Source organism: Lepidothrix coronata, unplaced genomic scaffold, assembly GCF_001604755.1.
Source record: "Lepidothrix coronata isolate B3197 unplaced genomic scaffold, Lepidothrix_coronata-1.0 Scaffold81, whole genome shotgun sequence".
NCBI lineage: Eukaryota > Metazoa > Chordata > Aves > Passeriformes > Pipridae > Lepidothrix > Lepidothrix coronata.
The window spans coordinates 2,845,626-2,860,873 of NW_016690261.1; the positions used below are offsets into that span (position 1 = coordinate 2,845,626).

General features: G+C 41.3%; 1 long non-coding RNA gene across 2 annotated transcripts; it reads right to left on the bottom strand.

The window, feature by feature from the left end:
- Positions 1 to 11,490: 11,490 nt before the first annotated feature.
- On the bottom strand, positions 11,491 to 14,980 carry LOC108499941. Of its 2 annotated transcripts, none has more exons than XR_001875708.1 (3): positions 14,793 to 14,834; positions 14,522 to 14,688; positions 11,491 to 11,615 (listed from the first exon to the last, which is right to left on the bottom strand). It is a non-coding gene; the product is annotated as an uncharacterized LOC108499941 (long non-coding RNA). The 2 variants fall into 2 exon arrangements; XR_001875707.1 differs by having other exon boundaries at positions 11,501 to 11,615; positions 14,816 to 14,980.
- Positions 14,981 to 15,248: the final 268 nt, after the last annotated feature.

The following is a 15,248-nucleotide window of genomic DNA, read 5'->3' on the forward strand; positions in this document are numbered from 1 at the left end:
TTACCACTTGGGCTTCTTCCCTCACCGCACAGGACTTCCCTTACCACCATGGACTTTGCTCAATACACAGGCTTCTTCCCCCACCACCTTGGGCATCCCTTCAACCATCACTTCGACCAGACTGGGAATGTCACCACCAGGAAGACCACAACAAAAGGATCAATGGGATGATGTCAGAATCCACAGAGTGGTGATACCTTCTTTACTTAATCTGTGTCTCTGTCAGTCTTTCTCTCCCCCCACTCTCTTTTTCCTCTTTCTTCCTGTCTGTCTCTACCTCACATTTACTGTTAAATAAAAATCCATACATGAAAACTTTAAATATTCAGTAAAATCTGAGTTATATTTCTTCTTGTTCAAAGTGCAGACTGTATCCATACTAACACCAACCCCAGGCTCTCTACCCACCCAAGCAAGTACACACTGTAACAGGTGCACACTGTTCCTACTCTGCAGCCTGTGAGGATTGTGTAGTGGGTTGACACCGGCTGGATTGCAGGTACTCACTTCATCCACTCTCTTACTCCCCTCTGCAGCTGGACAGAGGAGAGGGAAAAAAAAAAACAGCAAAGGATTCATGAGCTAAGAGCTGGGAGAGGTCACTTACTGATCACCATCACAGGCAAAACAGACTCAAAGTGGAGATAGTACTTAAATTTATTACTAACAGGATCAGAGCAAAAGGGTGAGAAGTAAAATAATCTTAAAAACACCTTCTCCCCACCCCTCCTTCCTTCCATGTTCTCCCTCCTCCCCCTCAGCCACGCAAGGGGACAGGGAATGGGGCTTATGGTCAGTTCTTGTTTCTGCCGCTGCTCAGAGAGAGGAGTCCTTCCCCTGCTCTTATGGGGTCCTTCCCACAGGAGACAGTCCTTGATGGACCTCTCCAACTTTTCACAAACTGCTGTCCTGTGGGTCACTCTTCTATGGGGTGCAGTCCTTCATGAATGAGCTGTGCTGGCGTGAGTCCCCCACAGGGGCCACAAGTCCTACCCAATGCTCCAGCACTGGGTCCTCTCTCCATGGGCTGGCTGCAGGACCCTGCTCCATCTTGGGCCTCCCACAGGGTCACAGCCTCTTTTATGCATCCACCTGCTTCAGCACAGGCTTCTCCATGGGCTGCAGGTGGGTCTCTGCACCCTGATCGTCCTCCATGGGCTGCGGGGGCACAGCTGCTCCACCGTGGTCTGCACCACAGGCTGCAGGGGCCTCAGCTCTGGCCCCTGGAGCACATCCTGCCCCTCCTTCTGCACTGATCTTGGTGTCTACATTGTTGCTCACATGTTCTCACTCCGTTCTTCCATGGCTGGACTTCTCTCTGCGCACTACCTTTCTGTTCCTAAATATGTTACCACAGAGGTGTTAACTATCATTCCTAACTGGCTTGGCATTGGCCAGCGGCAGGAAGCCCATCCTGGAGTCGGCTGTCAATATCTCCATCAGACAGAGGAAGCTTCTAACAGCTTCTAACAGAAGCCACTCCTGTAGTCCCCCCGCCACCAAAACCCAGCCACAGAAACTCATTACAGACTGGTATCTCCACCAGCTGAGAGATGTTTCAAAATCACTGTGTCCCTCCTCCTGAGGCTGTGTTGTGGTCAGCCAGGAGTGCAAGAAGCAAAAACCAGAAAAGGCGGAGTCTGATTCTCTCAGTTTGAGCAGTCAGGTGGGAGAGAGTGACATCTGTGATAAGACATAAGAATCCCATTCATACAATTAGTTTTGTTTCATTTTATTCCATTTTTCATATAATACTACTACACAATTTTATGATAAGGACCATGTCTGGAATTTTTCTTAGTTCCTTTCCAGTGGATGACGTCTTTTTTTTTTTTTTTTTTTTTTAAGAAAAATACAACTTTTCTCTATTGAGCAATAATCTTCAGATAATTGCTATAGATAAATGGAATCTAACTTTCTAAAGGTGCTTAACTTTTAATGCAAATGACTGACTGACATGGTCAGTGGAGAGGCAGTGCCCAAAATGAGTATGCTTAATTTCTCTTTTGAAGTGCTTATATCTCTACAAAGAAATAGAGCTTCAGTTAACTGCAGTTGTGCTAATTTCATGTTGACATATTCACTTGACTGAAGAAGAAAATTTTTATTTTTCCCTGAGGCAATTAAAAATTGCTTACTTATAAGTGTCAAATAGGCAGTAAGTCAAGTGCACAATACTCTGCTTTCTTAAATTTTTCCTATAAATAAATGGGGTTTGTGTTTTGTTGGGTTGTTTGTTTGTTTTTTATTAGACTTGTTAAAAGAATAGGAAAATATATATTTAATTTTCACTCAGATGTTCTGTTTTCTGCTATGGGTCCAAATGTTGAAAAACTTCAGCAATTCCCTTAAGCAGTGACAATCACAAAATCATAGAATGGTTGAGGTTGGATGGGACCTCCGGAGGTCATTTGCTCCAGCCACCTTGCTCAAGCAGACTACCCAGATTCATGTCCAGACAACTTTAGAGTATCTCTAAGGAGGGAGAATCTACAACCTCTCTGGGCAACTTGTGCCAAGGCAAGCACAGTCATCTTCTTCAGTAAAACAATGTTTCCTGATGTTCAAAGAGAACATCCAATGTTCAGTTTGTGCTCATTCCCTCCTCTTTTGTTATCGAGCACCACTGAAAAGCACCTGGCACTATCTTGTTTCATAGAATCATAGAATAATTTGAGTTGAAAGAGACCTTTAAAGGTCATCTACTTCATCTCAGGAGGTTCACTTTAAGAGCCCCACTTCTTAAGGTTGTCTAGGTCCCTCTTGACAGTATAGTGTCTCTCAGATGTGTCAACCACATCAGCTAGCTTGGTGTCATCTGCAAACTTGCTAAGAATATACTCAATCCCACTGCCTATCTCTTTGAAGATATTAAAGAGTATTAGTCGCAATATGGACCTCTGAGGAACACCACTTGTCACTGATCTTATGGGTATTGAGACACTGACCACTGCTCTCTGGATGTGACCATTCAAGCAATTCCTCGTCCACTGAACAGTTCACCCTTCAAATCCATCTGTCTCCAATTCAGAGACAAGGACGTTGTGGAGGACCACGTCAAGGGCCTTAGAGACCCAGACAGATGACATCCATTGCTCTTCCCTTATCAAGTGATGAAGTTACATCATCATAGAAGGCCACTTTGATGGTCAGGCAGGGCTTGCCCTCGATGAAGCCATGCTGGCTGCCTCAAATCACCTCTCTGTCCACCATGTGCCTTAGCATAGCTTCTAGGAGAATCTCTGCTATGATCTTCCCAGGCACCGAGGTGAGGCTGACAGGTCGATAGTTACCAGGGTCCTCCTTTCTACCCTTTTTAAAAATGGATGCAATGTTTCCCATTTTCCAGTCACCAGGGACTTCATCTGACTGCCATGACTTTTGAAATATCATGTACAGTGGCTTGACAACTACATCTGCCAATTCCCTCAGGACTCTGGGATGCATCTCATCAGGTCCCGTAGACTTATGCATGTTCGGGTTCACCATATTGTCATGAACCTGATCTTTTCTTACCATGGGAGGCACTTTGCTCCCCCAGTCCCTCTCTTACAGTACACTTGCTCAAGAGGTGTGGGAAGTGAGGCTGCCAGTGAAGACTGAGAGAAAAAAAATTGTGGAGTACTTTAGTTTTCTCCCTATTTCTTTGTATCACTTCATCAGTATTGCTCATTGAGGAGTGTACACTTTCTTTGACCTTTCTTTTCTGGCTGACATTGTTATAGAAGCCCTTCCTCTTATTCTTTGCATCTCTTGATAAGTTCAGCTTCAGTTGCTCCTTGGCCATCCTGATCCCACCCCTACACAACCAGACAGCATCCCTATACTCTTCCCAGGAGTATACTCTTCACCTGACTGTGAGACACTGGATTATCATATTAATTATTGGCTTGGACCAACTCAAGTGTGCATGTGGGGAGTGAAGGGACAGGTTGAATTTCACAAAGGTGAGGTAATGCCCTATCCCATATTCCAGCCCCTTGGAGTCTCTTTGGGCACCCCTAGGGCAGGTGTCAGTCAAAAGCAATCTTGGGAGCAGTTCCCCAAATTGCATCTCCTTTTCTTCCTAAACCAGCCTCTGATGGGCTAAGATAGGGGGAGCACTGCTCCTCACCCCGCCCCAAACTCCAGAGTAGCCAATGGGACAGAAGTCCCGCCTGAGGGCAGGGGGATGTGGCCACAGGGGCCTTAAGCAAATGAAGTAGCCACGTGTGCTCTCCACGCTGTTTGAACCCTGCCATGTGGGCATGTGGAAGCTGGACTTGCACGGGACTCCAGGTGGTAGTTATAATTCTCTATTTTTTTTCTCTCTCTCTTTACTTCTTCTCCTAATGTCCTTTCTTAATATTTTGGGTAGCTTGAGATTGAATGGGTTGGATTATGCTGAATTTTATGAGGTAGCATGTGCTAAGTCAGTGCTCTGTTGAATGCTTTACTTTGATTGAATGTTAAACCTTTGCCAAGGTCCTTTATTTTCTAAAGTTACCGGTAAAAGTACCTCCTGAGAAAATGTGTGCAGTGTCTTCTCCTTTGGAGTCTGTCTTAAGATTTTAAAAGAACTGAAGACTCTTCTAATAAATCTGGGTGGGCGAATTATTGAAGCACCTTATATTTTTAAAGTAAAACCCCTTCGGTGAGCTTGTAACTCAGGTGCTGGAGTCTTTCACTGTCCCTGCTTCCACTGCTTGTGCATTTCTTTCTTGCCTGTTAATTTGACCAGATAGTTTTGGCTCAGCCGTACCAGACTCTTGCCTTCCTTTCCTAATTTCTTACACCTGAGAATTGACAGTTCTTCTACTCTTTTTTAAGGTATCTTTAAAGATCTGTCTGTTCTGCTCCCTTGTTCCTAAGGGCGATTACCAAGGGAATCCTGTTGACTAACTCCTTAAACAGATGGAATTTTGTTTTCCTAATATTCAAGGTCATGACTTTAGTCTTTGCCTGATCCATAACCTTCAGGAATGCAAACTCCTTGAGTGCATGACCACCAGAGCTAAGGCTGCCTGTGATCTTGATTTGCACTGTATCTAGAGCAAGGTGGCTTTGTCAAACAGCTCCCCTTGATCAGGTGGCCTTGTAGAAGACACCAATTACAAGATTCCCTGCATTGTCTCCATCTCTGTTTCTTACTCATAATCTATCAAACTGCTGATCATAAGTCTTCAGAGACAGCTCTTACACTCTATCCATTTCTTGATGTCTTTAACAGTGGTTTAATATTTAAATGAGGATTTATTCTGAGGTTTGAAGTAAAGTGAGGAGTTAAGGTAAATAAACGAAGAAAACGCAAAAACCACAGCAGAAGTTCTAAATATACATCCTAGCACAGAGTTGCACTTCCTCGAGGAGAGATTTTTGAGAGGACTAAGGAATTTTCATTTGAAAATTAAGAATAGTATTTTTTCAAGAAGCTTTTAAAAAGGAAACACTGCTTTTAAAATAACATACTCTTTTTCAATATGATTTTCTGCCTCCTTTTAAGTATGATTATCACAACATTATATATTTACATGTATATTTATTTTTTTTTTTTTTAAATCACTGCATATGCTACTCAATCTCCAAAACTGGATTTAGCTTTGACTTGAAACTCAGATTTCACAGAACTGATATTTTTAAGGTTTCTACAGTCTAAGTTTTTTACATATTTAAACAGACTTCCTAATGTTGCACTGGAAGTAGCACTATGTAGTAGCGCTATAGTAGATTGCTATGTATTTTAAAAAATTGAGATAGCTCAGTTTTCATGATACTTTAGTAGAACATTTTCTTGCTTATATCTTCTAAATCATGCATACACATTTTATTAAACATCTCTTGTGATAGAGAGATAATTATTCACCATGCAGGGTATATGTAGCTTTTTCTCAAGTTTTAGTCATTCAACATGGTTTCCTGAGAAATCAACTTCTATCCGCCAGCACCTTCACAAGAGAAAAAAAATTACCTGAGTTAGGAAAAACTTATTTTCCAAAAGCAAAATATAAATTCTTGTATTTTATATGTGAATTAAATATTCAGAAATTGAAACTATCTCATTATAACTTAAGCATCATTGTCATTATCACTAAAAATTACTTACCTAAATTTATAAGGTAATTACTTATTGTACAAAGGCAATGGTTGATAGCCAACGAATATCCTGAGTTTCTTTTGATCAGAGTGATGACTGTGTGACTGAATGTCCTCGTTCTTTGTTGTAATTTGAAAAAAAGTCAGCTCTAATTTTGGAAGATGAGATAGAAAGATCCAAACAGTGCTATAACCCTGAAGTGGAAGTATAACTTCTCTAATTCTGTTTTATGCAGTAGACCTTTGGGGTAATTAGCTGGATAAAGTCTTAATTCTCACTTTTCTTTCATCTTACATAAAGTGATTTGTCCCAAATTTGCAGATAGTATTGTTTGTTAAAGTGTCCTGGTTTTGACCGGGAATAGCATTAATTTTCTTTATAGAAGCTTGTACAGTGCTGTGTTTTGCATTTAGGATGAGAATAATGTTGGTAACACAGTGACATTTGAGTTGCTGCTAAGCAGTGCTTACTCTAAGTCAAGGACTTTTTAGTGTCTTATGCTCTGCCAGTGAGCAGGTACACAAGAGTCGGGAGGCAGCATGGTCAGGAGAGCCAACCTGAACTGGCCAAAGGGATATTCCATACCATAAAACACTATGCTCAGTATAAAAACTGGGGGAGTTGGCTGAGAGGGGCCGTTCACTGCTCAAGGATGGGCATCAGTCAGTGAGTGGTAAGCAACTGTATTGTGCATCACTTGTTGTTCTTGCGTTTTGTTTCTCTCTCTCTTTTTCCTTTTCATTAGTATGATTGTCATTGTTGTTATTATTATATATTTGACTTTATTTCAATTATTAATCTGTTCTAATCTCAACCCACAGGTTCTACCTATGTCAGTTCTCTTCCCCATCCCACGTGGGAGGGCAGAGTAAGCAAGAGGCTGCATAGTTCTTAGTTGCTGTCTGGGGCTAAACCAGAACAAGTGGTTATATAATGGTGAAGTATAGGCAGTCTGACTGTACAAACTTTTTGCATCTTTTCAGTACTCCTAATACAGTTCAGCTGTTTCTTCCCAGTAATCGGTTGAAAAAGTATTACTATTTTCAGTTGTGTAGTAGTAAATTAACACACAAATTTTTATATTTAAGACGTAAGTAATCATTAAGAAAAATAAAAATAATCCTATCTGTTTAATTGCTCTCCTAAGTAAAGAAGATAATTTCTGTGGTAAGGCATGGAGACCTTATACAGGTGTGCACAAAGACAGTAGATGAACTACGAAGATAAAACCACTTCTGCTGTTAGTCAAATAATCTCGTAAAGTTATTTCAACAGTTTAGTTTTGTTAATGCAGCCATCTTATGAATTGGTTTTCAGTTTTTTGATTCCCATTTATGTCCAGTTGCAAAACTTCTAGAAGCACTGTAGAATATTTTTAGTAGGTGCTCTATTTACATAATGTCCTACATCTGACTGTTCCCCCATGAATAAGTCAAATGGCAGCTGCTGGTCTCTATGTTAATTCAGGAAAAATAATTTGTTTCTACCTATTTTAAAACCATGTACAAATGTATCTGATATTGTTACCTTATATTGTTATTATACTCATGATCCATGTAGGGATCTGAGGCTAACAAAAACCAAAAAATATCCTAAAGACAGACAGTTGGATCATCTTGCCGGTAGACTGAAAATACTATGCTATATTCAAAATGTGGAATTTGTGATACTGAAGATATATGATCTAAAAAAAAGACACATTTGAAAACTTATAAAACTTATTTCCTTACATATACCAACATTGAGCATATTCAATTAGTATGTAAAAATAAATTTTGAATTTATCTTTTGCATTTTATTGATGATAAAGTAATTCAGTTTAAAGATGTGAAAAGTACGAGTAGAAGTGAGTAATGCTGACAGACTGTAGGATTCTTGAAACTAAGCCTTGTACAGTCTCAGGCACATTGTTTTCTGGTAGTGTTCCTTAGAATTAACTTGCTTTGGAAGTATGCCTTGCATTGTCTTGGAAGAAAATACCTGAATTTGCCCAAATAGCTAAGGAACAAGTTAACAGCTGAGCGAGTGTCCAGTTTAAAAGACCACTGTCCCTCTTTGTCAGCATGGATGCACCTAGAAGCTTTATTTTTTGTATTCTATTTATTTATCTACTTGAAATTTATATATATTTATATATATATGTGTGTATATATATATAAGCATAAAAACATATACATAATATGTAAAAAAAGCTATTTTTTAAGTGGAAAACATACTTTTTTCTTTTTGAAATTCAGTTGAGAACAATCATTTGACAAGTGAATGAAATAAGGCACAACCCCTCCAAGTAGAGCTTCAGTCTTCGCTTTTTGAACAAAGTAAAGACAATAAGAATGTTCCCTTACAGGCTGGATCCTCACTGTGCCAACAAGTAAAATAGAGCAATGACTTTGAGGTGACATGGAAGTGATAATTAGCAAGAGCTGACTGTCCATACTTAGCTATCTAGAATAATTTTAGGTGCTGTATGTCTTGCCTCCACTAGGTACTAATGAAAAAAAAAAAAAATCTGGATTTGTAATAGCCCTCTGTTGGAACTGCTGGATAACATGTCTATCTCAGCCTGAGTTGCCTCAAGCAACAAACAACAAATATATTTAAAAATTTAAATCCTGCATGAACTACCCTCTGGGATAGGATTCAGATCTTACATCTCAACTTTCGTATTTAAATGTTAGGAAGAAGATATCCAAATGTTAAAGACATTTCCCTCTCTGACCATCCAGGAGTCACCTGCTCTGGGAGACACTCGCACCACCTGCTGTGGGACTGAGGCCCCTTCGCAGCTACACCCCCTATGCTTACATAGTAAGACCAGGTTTCGTCACCGGCTCAACTCCCAATTTCCCATGGCAGAGTCTCAGACATCTTGATCTTTAAATAATTTAATCTTGGTGCAATACCTAAATAAAAAAAATAACGCCTCAAGCTGGTTCCTCAGAGGAGTGACCACAAGCAAAGGAAACCCCGGGCTTTTATACCCCCACAGACTCAGCACATGAAAGTCAGGGCTCAAAGGCTCCTGCCATGTCCCTCGGTGTCCAGTCACCTGGCTGCTCCACAGGTCTCTGTGCCATTTTCTGTGCAAAGGGTGGGCAGGTCATGGTCTCTTGCCTTGGGCTTCTGCCCCCCAGAGCTCAATCTGCAGTTGGCAAGACACCTGCACACTGAACTACCTGCACTAAATGTATTCCTCCACAAAAATGTGCACTAATTTAGTAGAAATCCAGAGGTGGATTTACTTACACAAAACCAAACAATCCTAAAATGCCCTAAGTCATTTAATATATCTGCCCAAGATGAGAGAAAATGGCATATAACTTACAGGACATCTGTGTCATTCATGGATCTGGAGGCGAGAAGAATATCTCACAGGCTCTAAAATGACACTAGATGCCTACATTTGGGCAAGTGGATGAAGACTTAGTCAGTGATTATATCTATTGACAGTTGTGGAATTTCAGACACCCACCACACATGCAAGAAACTAAATTTAGGTAAATTAATTTGGAGCTTGGTCTCATCTCTAGGGAAACTGTAACCAATATCTGCTGTGATATTGTCACTCAGGACTTTAGTGCTTGTTTTATCCTTGTAAAGTCACTCTAGCTAGCACTCTGGAGGAATTAGAGAAAACTGTATTTTACTAAATACAGCATTCAAGAAGCATTTGGATGATACTCTCAGGCACATTATGTGACTCTTTGGGATGGTCCTGTGCAGGATCCTTGTGGACCCCTTCCACCTCAGCATATTTTGTGATTCTGTAAATATGCAGAAGATACATAAACCATTTAAAGCTTCTCCGCTTTTGTCTCCTAGCTGTGAAACACTGCAAAGGGATTGTTTCAGTCCACCAGATGTCTTAAGCAGGGATAGAATCACAGAATCATTAAGTTGGAAAAAACTTCGAATATGATCGAGTCCAACCTTTGATGGAACACCACCATACCAACTAAACAGTAGCACTAGGTGCCATGTTCAGTAGTTTCTTGAACACTTCCTGGGATGGTGACTCCAGCATTGACCTGGGCAGCTCATTCCAATGCTTAACCACCCTTTCAGTGAGAAAGTTCTTCTTGATGTCCAACCAGAACCTCCCCTGATGCAGCTGTTGTCCCGTTGCTAGCTTCCTGGGAGAGAGGGCCCACCCCCACCTTGCTACAACCTCCTTTCAGGGAATTGTAGAGAGCAATAAGGTCTCCCGTGAGCCTCCTCTTTTGCAGGTTAACCAAACCAGGTTCCCTCAGCAGCTGCTCATAAGTCTTGTGCTCGAGACCCTTCCCTAGCATTGTTGCCCTTCTCTGGAAATATTCCTGCACCTCAATGCTTTTCCTGCAGTGAGTAGCCCAGAACAGAACGCAGGATCTGAAGTGCGACCTCACCAGTGCTGAGTACAGGGGGACAATCACTGTCCTGCTGGTGACAGTATTTCTGATACAAGCCAGGATGCCACCGGCCTTCTGGGCCACCTGGTCACACTGCTGGTTGATGCTCAGCCAGGTGTAAACCAGGACCCCCAGGTCCTTTTCCGCTGGGCAGCTTTTCAGACACTTTTCCCTGAGCCTGTAACTTTGCCTGGGGTGGTTGTGACCAAAGTGCAGGACTCAGCACTTTACCTAATTGAACCTCATACTGCTGGCCTTGTCCCACTGATGCAGCCAGTCCAGATCCATCTGCATAGCTTTCCTACCCTTCAGCACATCAACACTCCCACCCAGCTTGGTGTCATCTCTGAACTTACTGAGGATGTAATCGATCCCCTCATCCAGATCATCAAAAAAGATATTAAACAGAACTGGCCCCATTACTGAGCCCTAGGGAATCCCACTAGTGATCGGCTGTCAACTGGGTGTAGCATCATTCAACAGCACTCTCTGATCCAGTTATTAACCCAGTGAGGAGGGCACCTGTCCGAACAATGGGCTGCCAGCTTCTCTTAAGAATGTGTGAAACTTTACTAGGTCTTGATTGTGGGTTGGTTATACTCTGTGAATCCAACACTGATGTCCCCCTACCTGAAGTATCCAAAAAAGGACAGCTATAGTGGCTATTGTGAGCTCTTCCTAACCAGTCATCAGGTTTATTTTTTTCAGAGGAGCATGAATAAGAAACCAGACCTTTGCCCAAGGTGAAGTCAGGACACAGATGAGCACCCAAGGAAGAGGAGGTCACATCCTTTACCTTGCAGTATAGACATAACCAGCATGAAGCAGATTTGGCATTTAAATAGATAATGCTTACATTTTTGGTGGTTTTCCCATCCTTCTACCTAATTTAACAAAAAAGATTGTAAAACTATGGGGCTTCTACTGTTTAAAAAATATATAATATTAAGTTTTTGAATTCAGGATTTAGAAACTTTTCACCTGGCAATTATGTAGCTGTGATGGGTGAAAGGAGAGCAAGCAAAGAAGATAGAGTGAAATACAGAGATTAAAAGAGATGATTAAGACATTTTTTATTTCAAGCTTGATTCAATAGCCCTGGGGAATCTCATGCTTCTTTAATGAGTGCTGCTGCTTAGCCATCTTACTCCTGCCTAATGAGAAACATAGGTCCAGAGAGATCAGTTCAAAGTTAAGTGCATCAAAGACAGGTTGCATTTAAAGCCTTTTTCCCCTCAGTTTCCCTAGTCTCTGTCCATGTTCTTTTTCTCTTCTGTCATCTAGTATTCCTGAGCATGAACCGTGGGAAAGGCTTGAAATGAACAATCACATTATGCAAGGAACTATTTCGTGGCCAACTTTCTCAAACAAATGTGGTTCCCTGCTCTTAATGTCTCTGTCCACATTTAACATCTCTCATTCATTAGTTTTTGCTTCCTGCTCTACTGCATGTTTGTTTCCCTGCAGTAACAGCTGGCAACTTTTATTTCTGGTAGCCAAGAAGCACCAGAATCTATGTGGTATAGGTCTTCCAAACCTATAAGATGATTCCCCATCCCCTTCTGGCTCTATTTTGTACATAGCAGAACTGTGCTTTTGTGTAATCTGCAGTCAGGACATACTCCAGATACTTTATATGGACATGTGATTGGTCATTCATTTACAGACTTTCTCTCAGCTCTCTAATTAATATGAGTTGTATACCTATCTGAAAGTCCACAGACACATGCACAAAAGCATATAAATATATGAAGAATTGCAACTCTGAAAATACTTTCAGAGAAGAAAAGCTTACCTTTACAGTCATCATCATCATCCTGCAGACAAATAAACCCAAGATAGAAATCCAAGAAATATCTGACTAGAAAGGATGCATGAACTCTTCCCTAACAGTAATTTGGATAGTTAATTTGACAACAACAGATTTTAATCCATATGGTTTTGTATGTTGTTTTTAAGTCAACTACTGTTTTTTTCCCAGAAGCTAAGGGGATTCAAGTGCTAGAGTTACATACAAAATTCTGATTCATCTGAAGGCATTAATTAACCTTAGGCTATCCAGACATATATTGGCCAACAGGTGTATTGGTAATTTCATTAGTTGGGAGTTTGTCTACTTGAGGGAGAACAGCTGTACCTTTCTTTAACAATTCCTGTAAGTGATGTTTTCAGTATACAGTAATTCTGGCAATGACGTTTTTTAGCTGAAAATGCTGATCTTCTAGCTTCTATTAAAATCATTCTCAGAAGTGCTGCCTTAAAAAGGTACAACTTCTGGGAATAGCCACTTAATTGCAAGACTTAAAAGAATAGCATAAAAAGAACTTGAAATGCAGAAAAGGTTAGCTCTCAGGAAGTTTTTAATTGCCTAAAATGTTACCTGTCTAGTCTTAATATGTATGATATCATGAGTAATCAAAGTATGATTATGTTTATATTGATTTGAAATATTTTTTATTTTCATTACTTGTTAATGTACAGTAAACTTTTTTAATCTATTGTCTAAAATGTCATCTTAAAACATTTTTACTATGTGTGCTCTTTCTGTATTAAGATAATTTCATGCATTAAGAAAAAGTGGTGTATTGCAGTCTGTCTTTTGTTTACACAGATCTTGCAGTGACAACATACTACTGTGACACTCATGTTTAATGACGTTTCTAAAATATGTCAGACTCTTCAGAATATCTCTACCTGTTTGCCATTCACACTAGTTCAGCTGAAATCTCTCCCAATGAGATTTTTGATGTAGATCTATTTTCTGTGATGCAAGAGGTCTTGCCCACAGTCAGGGAAAAACTCCAGAAAGCAAAGGCAGCTATCACTGCTATGAAGACCTAATAATCTGCAAATCTTTAGCCTGTGCCAAAAGCTCATGCTGTAGAAAAGTTAATCAAATCCAGAGAAATCCACCAGTATATAATACAGAACTTGTCACTATGCTGCACTCTTGTAATCATACTGTATGACATTGTACTCATACTGGAGCTAGCTGGATTGTGCCTTCTACGTTTCACATGAAAGCCAAATATCAATTCTATTCTCAGGAAACCTTTCTACTTAATTCACTCCCCCTCTTTCTTCTTTTTAAATTTTTCTTCTACTTTTTTTTATTACTCCCCAGAATGTAGAGATTTGAACCTGAGGATTTGTATTGGGTTTGTGTGGCAAGGTTTTGATAGTGTTGGGGGCTATAGCAGTGGCTGTCATAAGAAGCTGCTAGAAGCTTCCCCCATGTCCAACAGAGCCAATGCCAGATGGCTGCAGGACGGATCCACCACATGCAAGGGCCAAGCCAGTCAGTGACCGTGGTAACATCTTTGTGATAACACATTTAAGAAGGAGGGGAAAAAAGTGTTATGACATAAAATTAATTGTGGCCAGAAAAGAGAGAAGTGAGAGTATGTGAGAGAAATAGCCCTGCAGACCCCAAGATCAGTGAAGGAGGGGAAGGACATGCTCCAGACACCAAAGCTGAAATTCCCCCGCAGCCCATGGTGAAGACCATGGTGAAGCAGGCTTCCCCTCTGCAGCCCATGAAGGTCCACAGTGGAGCAGAGATCCACCTGCAGCCTGTGGAGGACCCCACGCTGAAAAAGGTGGATGACTGGAAGATGTCTGTGAACCTGTGGGAAGCCCATGCTGGAACAGGCTCCTGGCAGGACCTGCAGACCCATGGAGAGAGGTGCCCACACTGGACAGCTTTGCTGGCAGGACTTGTGACCCATGAGGGACCCTGAAGGACTGCACCCTATGGAAATGGACCCACGTTGGAGCAGTTCATCAAGAACTACAGCCCATGGGAACAGTTCATACTGGAGAAGTTCATGGAGGACTATCTCCTGTGGGAGACACTGAAGCACTCCTCTCCCTGAGAAGGAAGCAGTGTTGGAAACAACATGAGTGGACTGCCCATAACCCCTATTCCCTGTCTTCCTGCACCATTGCAGGGGGAAGGAGGTAGAGAATCTAGAATCAAGTTAAGACTGGAAGGGAGGGAGGGGTGAGGAGGAGGTGGTCCTTATTTCAATCACTAGCCTTTCCTTATATTTTCTCTCACCTGTCCAGTCGAGGAGGGAGTAATAGAGTGGCTTTGGTGGACACCTGGCCTTCAGCTGGGGTCAAACCAGCACAGCAAGAAAGTGGATGAAATCTCTCTAAAACCTGAGGGAGCCTCTGGATCACAGTTCCTCATTTGTATGGGAGATTTTAACCACCTGCCAGATACTGGAAAGGAAAATGTGGTGAAATACAGACTTCCAAGATCTTTGGACAGTTTGTGACATAACTTTTTCATTCAGACACTGGATGGGACAGCAAGAGTGACATACAGCTGAACCTCCTCTTCACTTACAAGTCAAAACTGATTTGTGATGTAATAATCAGTGGAAGCCTTAGATGTTGTGACTTGTGAAACAGTGGAGGGATTGGGCTTGTTTAGCCCAAGAGAGAGCTGCAGGAGGGTGTAACAACAGCCCACAGTGCCTCTGGGGAGGTCATAAAAGGGACAGTGAGGCACACAGACAGACAGACAGACAGACAGACAGTGATGTGTGTCACAAGTGGGAGTGGATGGCTTAGACAAAGTTATTAAAAAAGCCCTGCTGTTGAGTCATGAGGTGCAGAAGGGATCTCCTTGCTTTCTAAACTCCTAAAGGTGTGTCTGGATCCAGTTTTAGCCTAAGATTTTGTCAACGGTTTAAATTTAAGGAATTATAGAGTTGTGATTGAACCACTTTTGTCCTGCAGGTTTTAATGATGACAAATCACATATAATGTATACAAAA